Source organism: Apium graveolens, chromosome 1 (assembly GCF_009905375.1).
Source record: "Apium graveolens cultivar Ventura chromosome 1, ASM990537v1, whole genome shotgun sequence".
Lineage (NCBI taxonomy): Eukaryota > Viridiplantae > Streptophyta > Magnoliopsida > Apiales > Apiaceae > Apium > Apium graveolens.
Window position 1 is genome coordinate 58012552 of NC_133647.1, and position 8028 is coordinate 58020579.

The following is an 8028-nucleotide window of genomic DNA, read 5'->3' on the forward strand; positions in this document are numbered from 1 at the left end:
CAAATCGGTAATTGGATGGACTATAGCAGATATCAAGGTAATCATCCCTTCTTATTGTATGCATAAAATTCTGCTAGAGGAAGGGAGCAAGCCTACTGTTGAGCAACGAAGAAGGCTAAATCCGATCATGAAAGAGGTGGTGAAGAAGGAAATTCTTAAGTGGCTAGATACAGGGATCATCTATCCCATTTCTGACAGCTCTTGGGTGAGCCCAGTTCACTGTGTGCCGAAGAAAGAAGGTATCACTGTGGTTATGAATGAAAAGAATGAGCTTATTCCTAATCGAACAGTCACAGGGTGGATAGTTTGCATGGATTACAGGAAGCTCAACAAAGCTACAAGGAAAGATCACCTCCCTCTTCCTATTATTGATCAGATGCTTGATATATTTGGCTGCGCATGAGTACTACTGTCTTCTGGATGGCTATCGGGTTATAATCAGATTTGTATTTCTCTAGAAGATCAAGAGAAGACTACATTCACATGTCCTTTTGGTACTTTTGCATTCAGGAGAGTTTCTTTTGGGCTATATGGTGCACCAGCCACATTTCAGAGATGCATGATGGCTATCTTCTCTGATATGATTGGAAATAATGTAGAAGTGTTCATGGACGACTTTTTTGTCACTACACCATATATGACCTCTAGCAACACCCCAAAAAAGTGTAAAAATGGCCAAAAAGTGTTACCCAAAGCAAAAAATAGGGCTATGGTTACACTTTTTGAAATTTTAGTGGTGTTGGATTTGCTCGTGCTACAATAGGGGTCTAAGGTAACACTTTTGGAACCTGTGGTAACACACGTAAAGATGTAACAATAGACCCCCTAAGGTTACACATTAGGTTTCTATGGTAACACTATGCATATGTAACCACAGTTCTGTTGCAACACCCCTGAACCTTTAGTAACACCAATAAAAATGTTGCATTAAACTCTTTTGTAACACCATTTTTTCTATTGTAATACTATATGGTAAAACAATTATATTCTTTTGGTAACATTTTTAGAGCTTATTGTAACACTTTCTTTATAAACATCCTGGTCTCTGTTGTTACACTTTTATATTTATTGTAACATTTTATCCTGTTTTAGCCAAAATTAAAATATCAATTGGTTTTGTTAATTTTCAAGATGTAAACAAAATATAAAACAACTTGCAAGATTAAAACCTAAATACATGTTAACTGAACTTGATAACTGTTGGCAAACGCACAAGTCCGGCAATCCAACAAATTTAAAGTTCCAGCTCCCAACAAACAAAAATAACCAAATTCCAAGTACTAGTTTAACTAATCCAGATAAAAAGTCTAACTGCCACGAGCGCCAACTAGTTACTAATATGCATAAAGTTCCCAGAAGATTACACGTTTACTTAAATTAAACAGAGTTTGCTTAAGAAACATGTTGATCAAACATCACTATTGTCATCTTCTCCACTGGAGTCGCCATAATCATGATTACCACTGGAGTAGCCTCCTTTCCACCGCCTCCTTTTCAAGTACCTTGCATATATAATGATATAGATAATGTAAAAGCATACCAGAATTACAAAATAAAATACATGTTATAGCATTTTATTACCATTTTGTTTCGAATTTGGGTGAAACTCCTAGGACCGGCAGTATGTGTGTCTTCAACCTTGCTTCGCGCTTTTCTATTTTTTTCAGCCTTTTCCTACAAAAAATGATTAAAAGCATATTGCATTAACAATGACTGTTGGTTGATCAGTCAAATAATTTAACCGACATTATTAACAATAATATTATTACCTGCACTTTCTCATCAGCCCAATAATTTAAAAGTATCTTGAAGTCAGCAATAGGAATTTCCCTAGGCCTATTTTTCAATCTCTCTTCTTCTAATGCATAAGCAGTGTAATGGGTAGCCTTGACGCGACTTTTGTACATCCTAAACTGGTCAGCCATTCCTCTAAATACCCACTTCTTACAATGTTCAGGAACAACGTATTTATCCTAAGGAAAATATACGATTCTTAAATTAAATTCTTACAAATTAACATTTATGAACTACTTCAAAAATACAACAAATGATTATAAAAATTATCTTGATATACTCCCACATGAGTTCTTTGTTAGGAACTTTAGTCCAACTAACACAAGTTAGTGAGACATAATCCCTTACCATTGTCCCTAGAAAGTGGCTGAACTCAGATAATAACTTGTCATCAGTTGATATAGGTTGGAACTTGTTGTTCACTGTAATCACTTTTTTCTCCTTTCTTGTATGGACATGATCCATTCTGGTCTTTCCCCTCTTCCTTTTTTTCTCTGTCAACTCTTGAGGCGCATCTGTCCAACCAAACGATACATAAATCTAATGTCCTTGGTATAAAATTAAAACAGAAATTGATATGTAAGAAGAAAACAAGAAAACCGGTAGTTTGTGTTTGCAAATTCTCCGGCTATGATTGTGACTGGATAGTCTCAATTTCCTCTTGAGCTTTTTGACGTTTTCTGAGAACGTTGTATGCTTCCATTGAACAAGGAGTTGCAGTTTTCAGCTGCCTCAGCTTTTCTCCAACAGGAACTGGTGATTCTTCATTTTCCTAAAGAGAGATTACCACGTGTATATAAATATTTAAACTGCTTAGCAATATTTTTCTATTTTTTTATTTTTCCCAATTATTTTCCTAAAATAATTAACCTACAATACTGCAGTCTTGGAATCAAGATTTAATATAATGTTTTTAAAAAACTAAAGACAAAAATATAATAATACCTCAGCAGCAACTGAACCACCAACTACATTTTTCTCAGGAACATTTGCAATTTTATTAGCGCGGGAACGAGTTCTTAGGCCAGCTCCGACCTCAGGTATATGCACCTTTTTTGATCTCTCAAAAATGTAGAAATCAGCTAATGAGCAGGTGACTATAATAAATTATATGATGCTAGAAGAATTACCTTTATTGTGACAATATCAGATTCATCATTTTCTGGTCCGACCTCTGGATTTGGAAAACATGATTCACTTCCACTTCGAGCACTCAGTAGCTTTTTCTTTTTCTGTTGAGGATTCTTTTTAAACATGTCAGCTGCCATCTGCTTTAGTCTGAGTTCATCAACCTTTTTCTGAAGTTCCGCAACATTCTTGTTTTGATTAATTTCATATTTGGTACATCATTCATCTTCAACTGTAATCTTTGCCAGTGCTTGCTTCCCAACATTGTCTACTGTATCTTCTGCAGGTATTTCCCATCTCCTCAAATATTCTCCCAACCCTATCAGCTCACTATTGTCCTCTGTCTCCACCGCCTTCTTTGTTTCCACCGCCTTCTCTGTTTCTACCAACATCTCTGTTTCTACCACCTTTCCTGTTTCTATAACCTCCAGCAGAGCTTTTGACCTTGTTCCCCTTTTTGTAGCACTTGGAACAACACTCGGAATAGTAGAACTAAATTGTAGCTTCTTTCTTGAAGTTAACCTTCGTTCCTTCTCATCAGTGATGTCTTTCAAGGTCACAAATTTACGTTATTCTGCATTATTCTCTACAATACATGCTCTTGGCCTTACAATCACAAACGGCTGGATCTGCGCCATTGGGGCTATTCTTTTGTCAACAATGCAGTCAACAAAAAAATTCACTTCTGAACTATTACTTTCAGAGTATTATTTGAAAATTCACTTTCGTAATTATTTGAAACTGACCACTAACATTTAAAAACAAGCATACACTTCAGAGTATTATTCATGTTACAAAATTATTAGTCGGCCCCTGCCTTATTATTTTCTCATCAGGGTCAGGGCAGTTATTCTTCAATCCACTTTAGTCGATGTTCACCAATAATGACTCCTTATTTTCTAATTAGCTAGTACATATAAGTCATTACTTTTTGTTTCATCTATTAAAGTTCTTACCAGGTTCATATATGGACCAAAATTATAACTTCAATCTTATTTAATAAATTAAAAACACATTCGCTTTACCATTATTCACCCTGTCTTATAAAAATCTGATCTGCCGAATCTATATAAGCACTGTGTTTATTTGGATTACCATATTAAAGTTTGTTAAACATTTTAATTACATACCTAATTTCCACTCGCAGCATATGGAAACATTACATTAATTTACGAACCAACCTGTTGTAAACTACCTATAAGCAAACTCTAAATCAATTCGCAACTATGCACAAAACTCAAAGATTCTACACATATAAGCAAACTCTAAATCAATTCCGTAAATAAAACAAACAGGCGCAAAATTCAAGCACTTATAAGCAAACTCTAAATTATTTTGAACTAATGATTCAAAGAACTAATATTCAGATAATGCATCTGAATATTACAGTGAAGAACAAAAATAAAAAACCCAAATACAAACCAAGTAAAAATAATAATTACAGTGAAGAACAAGACAAGTAACAGGTTATTTATTTTATAACAAAACACAAACATACAAAAGAAGAAATAAGCAAAACACAACACATTATCACTTCACTAATATATATTATCTACAACACCCCTTGTATTCTCAAAAAAAAGATGGATTTTGCATCATGTCGACCAGGCAAAATCACAAACCGACCAGGCAAAATCACAAATCGACCAGGCAAAGATGCATGCTTACAAGATGAAAAAATAAGCAAATAAGAGAAGAAATTAGCTCTGAAAATAAGAACATACAAGAGAAAATCAAACCCTAAATACCTAATTACAAGCAAATAAGAGAAGAAAATAAGGGCATACCTGAATAAACCCGATTGAAAAGCTCGATTGAAAAGAAAAGAAAGCTCTGAACCCTAAACCCGATTGAATAAACCCAATTTTCGACTGAGAAAAGAAAAGAAACCCTAAACCCTACTGATTAGCTCTAAACCCAACTGATTAGCTCTGAAAAGCTCAAACCCAACTGATTACCTCAAACCTTAATTCATCTTCAGCTCCAGTTAGTGACGAGAGTGTTTGTGAGATGTGTTTGTGAAATATGTTTGTGAGAGTTTTTGAGTGAGATGTGTTTGAGTCAGATGTGTTTTTGGACAAAATAAATGAGCGGGGTGTTATTTAGTTTTGGGCCGCCCAAAATTTTGGTCCAAAAAACTACCGCCTAAATGCTCTCCAAAGACTAAAAAAAGAACCGCCTAAAATTTCAGTTCTATGGTAACATATTTTTTGATATCAATGGTTACAATGTTTTTTATGTTACAATAGCGATTTGCTCCTGTCTATGGTAACACTTTCTCATCTCTACTGCAACGCAAAATCAAAATGTTAGCTTAGATCAATTTTGGGGAATATAAGGTAACATTTTTGCTTGTAACACCAAAAAAAGTGTTGGGAGAGGTCATATATGATGTAGTGTGTCTTTGGAACTTTTTATGATGAATGATTGCACAATCTTTGGTTAGTGCTGAAAAGGTATGTTGAGACCAATCTGGTTCTCAATTGGGAGAAATGTCAATTTATGGCGCGCCAAGGCATCATTCTTGGTCACAAGGTCTCTAGTAAGGGTCTTTATGTGGACAAAGACAAGGTGGGGGTCATTGAAAATATTCCTCCACCAATTTCTGTTAAGGGAATTCACAGTTTTCTTGGTCATGCGGGATTCTATAGGTGTTTCATCAAAGACTTCTCTAAGATTTCGAAGCCATTATGTAATTTTCTAGAGAAAGATGTTCCTTTCAAGTTTGATGATGAGTGCCTTGCTGCTTTTGAGAGCTTAAAGAAGAGTTTGATCATGGCACCTGTCATAACTGCACCTGATTGGACTGAACCGTTTGAAATGATGTGCGATGCAAGTGATTATGCAGTTGGAGCAGTTCTTGGGAAAAAGAATAACAATATATTTCATGTGGTCTACTATGCTAGTAATACCCTCAATGGTGCTCAACTGAACTACACTACTACTGAGAAAGAATTATTGGCCATTGTCTATGGTTTTGAGAAATTTCGATCTTATTTACTTGGGATGAAGGTGACAGTTTTCACTGATCATGCTGCCATTCGCTATTTTGTCTCAAAGATGGACTCGAAGCCTAGATTGATTCGATTGGTTCTTTTACTTCAGGAGTTTGAATTGGAGATCAAGGATAGAAAATGGACTGAAAATCAAGTCGCCGATCATCTCTCTCGTTTAGAGGATCCAAGTGCAACTTCATTGGATAATTCTTTGATTAAAGAGTCTTTTCCCGATGAGCAATTGTTTGGAGTGCAAGCAAAAGAACCGTGGTCCGCCGATATTGTGAACTACCTGGTGAGCAACGTTATGCCTCCAGACTTGACTTATGCTCAAAGGAAGAAGTTTATGCATGAAGTGAAGTGGTACATATGAGATGAGCTGTTTATACTTCGGCAAGGAGCTGACCAAATCATCAGGAAATGTATTCCGTACAGAGAAATAGGGGGATCTTGTGAGATTTCTATTCAACGGCTTATGGAGGACACTATGGTGGAGAAAAGACAGCAGCTCGTATCCTTCAAGCAAGTTTCTTTTGGCCGACTTTGTTTAAGGATGCTCATCAGCTTGTTTTGAAATGTGATCGATGCCAGCGTGTGGGTAATATGTCCAAAAGAGATGATATGCCTCTTAATGTGCGTCTCGAGGTTGAGGTCTTCGATGTTTGGGGAATTAACTTCATGGGGCCATTTGTCTCATCTTGCAATAACCAGTATATCTTGTTGGCGGTTGATTATGTCTTGAAATGGGTGGAAGTCAAGGCTTTGCCGATGACTGATGCGAAGGTAATGCCAAATTTTCTTCACAAGAAGATATTCACAAGATTTGGGACTCCAAGAGTCATAATCAGTGACGAGAGATCGCATTTCTGCAAGCGCAAATTCACTGCTATGATGCAAAGGTATAATGTGAATCATCGCATTACTACAGCCTACCATCCTCAGACTAATGGTCAAGCTGAGGTATCTAACAGAGAGATCAAGCATATTTTAGAGAAAGTTGTGTGTCCATCAAGGAAAGATTGGTCTTTGAAGCTAGATGAAGCTATTTGGGCGTATCGAACAGCGTACAAGACTCCGCTAGGTATGTCGCCATTTTAGTTGGTTTATGGGAAATGTTGTCATTTGCCTGTGGAGCTAGAGCACAAAGTGTATTGGGCTTTGAAGAAGTTGAACCTTGATATGGATGCAACTGGTAAGAAAAGGATGCTTTAATTGAATGAACTCGACGAGTTTCGACTTCAAGCATATGAGAACAATAAAATGTATAAGGAGAAAGTCAAGAGGTGGCACGATAAGGGTTTAATGCTCAAATCATTTGTGCTGGGGCAACAAGTTCTCTTATTCAACTCTCGTCTCCATCTTTTTTCCTGGGAAATTGAAGTCGAGGTGGTCAGGGCTGATTGTTGTCAAAAACTATGTTTCCCCATGGAGCGGTGGAGATATTTGAGAATGATCCGAGCCAAGCATTCAAGGTAAATGGACACCGATTGAAGCATTACTATTGTGATATGGAAAACTGCGAGGTGGTTAGTGCCGTTTTGTTGGCAAATTGATCTTATGATTCTACGTCATGCTAACGACGTAAAGCAAGCGCTTCATGGGAGGCAACCCAAGTTTGTTGTACATTAGTAGGTAGAGGAAGAAGAAAGAAAGGAGAAAAATACAAAAAAAAAATTTGAAAAACAAAAAAGTTCAGTGCCAACTACAGTAGCACGGCGAGTCCGCGCTGAGAAGCGGGGCAGCCGTGCTGAAACTCCAGTAGCACGGCGCGACCGCACTGAGAAGCGGGGCGGCCGCGCTAGTTTTCCAGTAACACGACGCGACCGCACAGTTAGGCGGGGCGGCCGCGCTGCATCTCTGTAGTCGAAAAAAAAGAGAAGGAAAGAAACATAAAATTGGGACTTTGATTACAAAATCAATTCCAACCCGAATTTCCCTCCTCCATTTCCCATAATTTCTATTCCAAATCAATCCTATTACCCCCATTACTCTCATTAATCCCACTTCTTTTCCATAACTAATTCTCTCCCAAATTCTTATATATATACACACTTATACAAAAAATTCTCCATCACTTCTCAAAAATTCTCAAACACAAATCTCTCTTAAA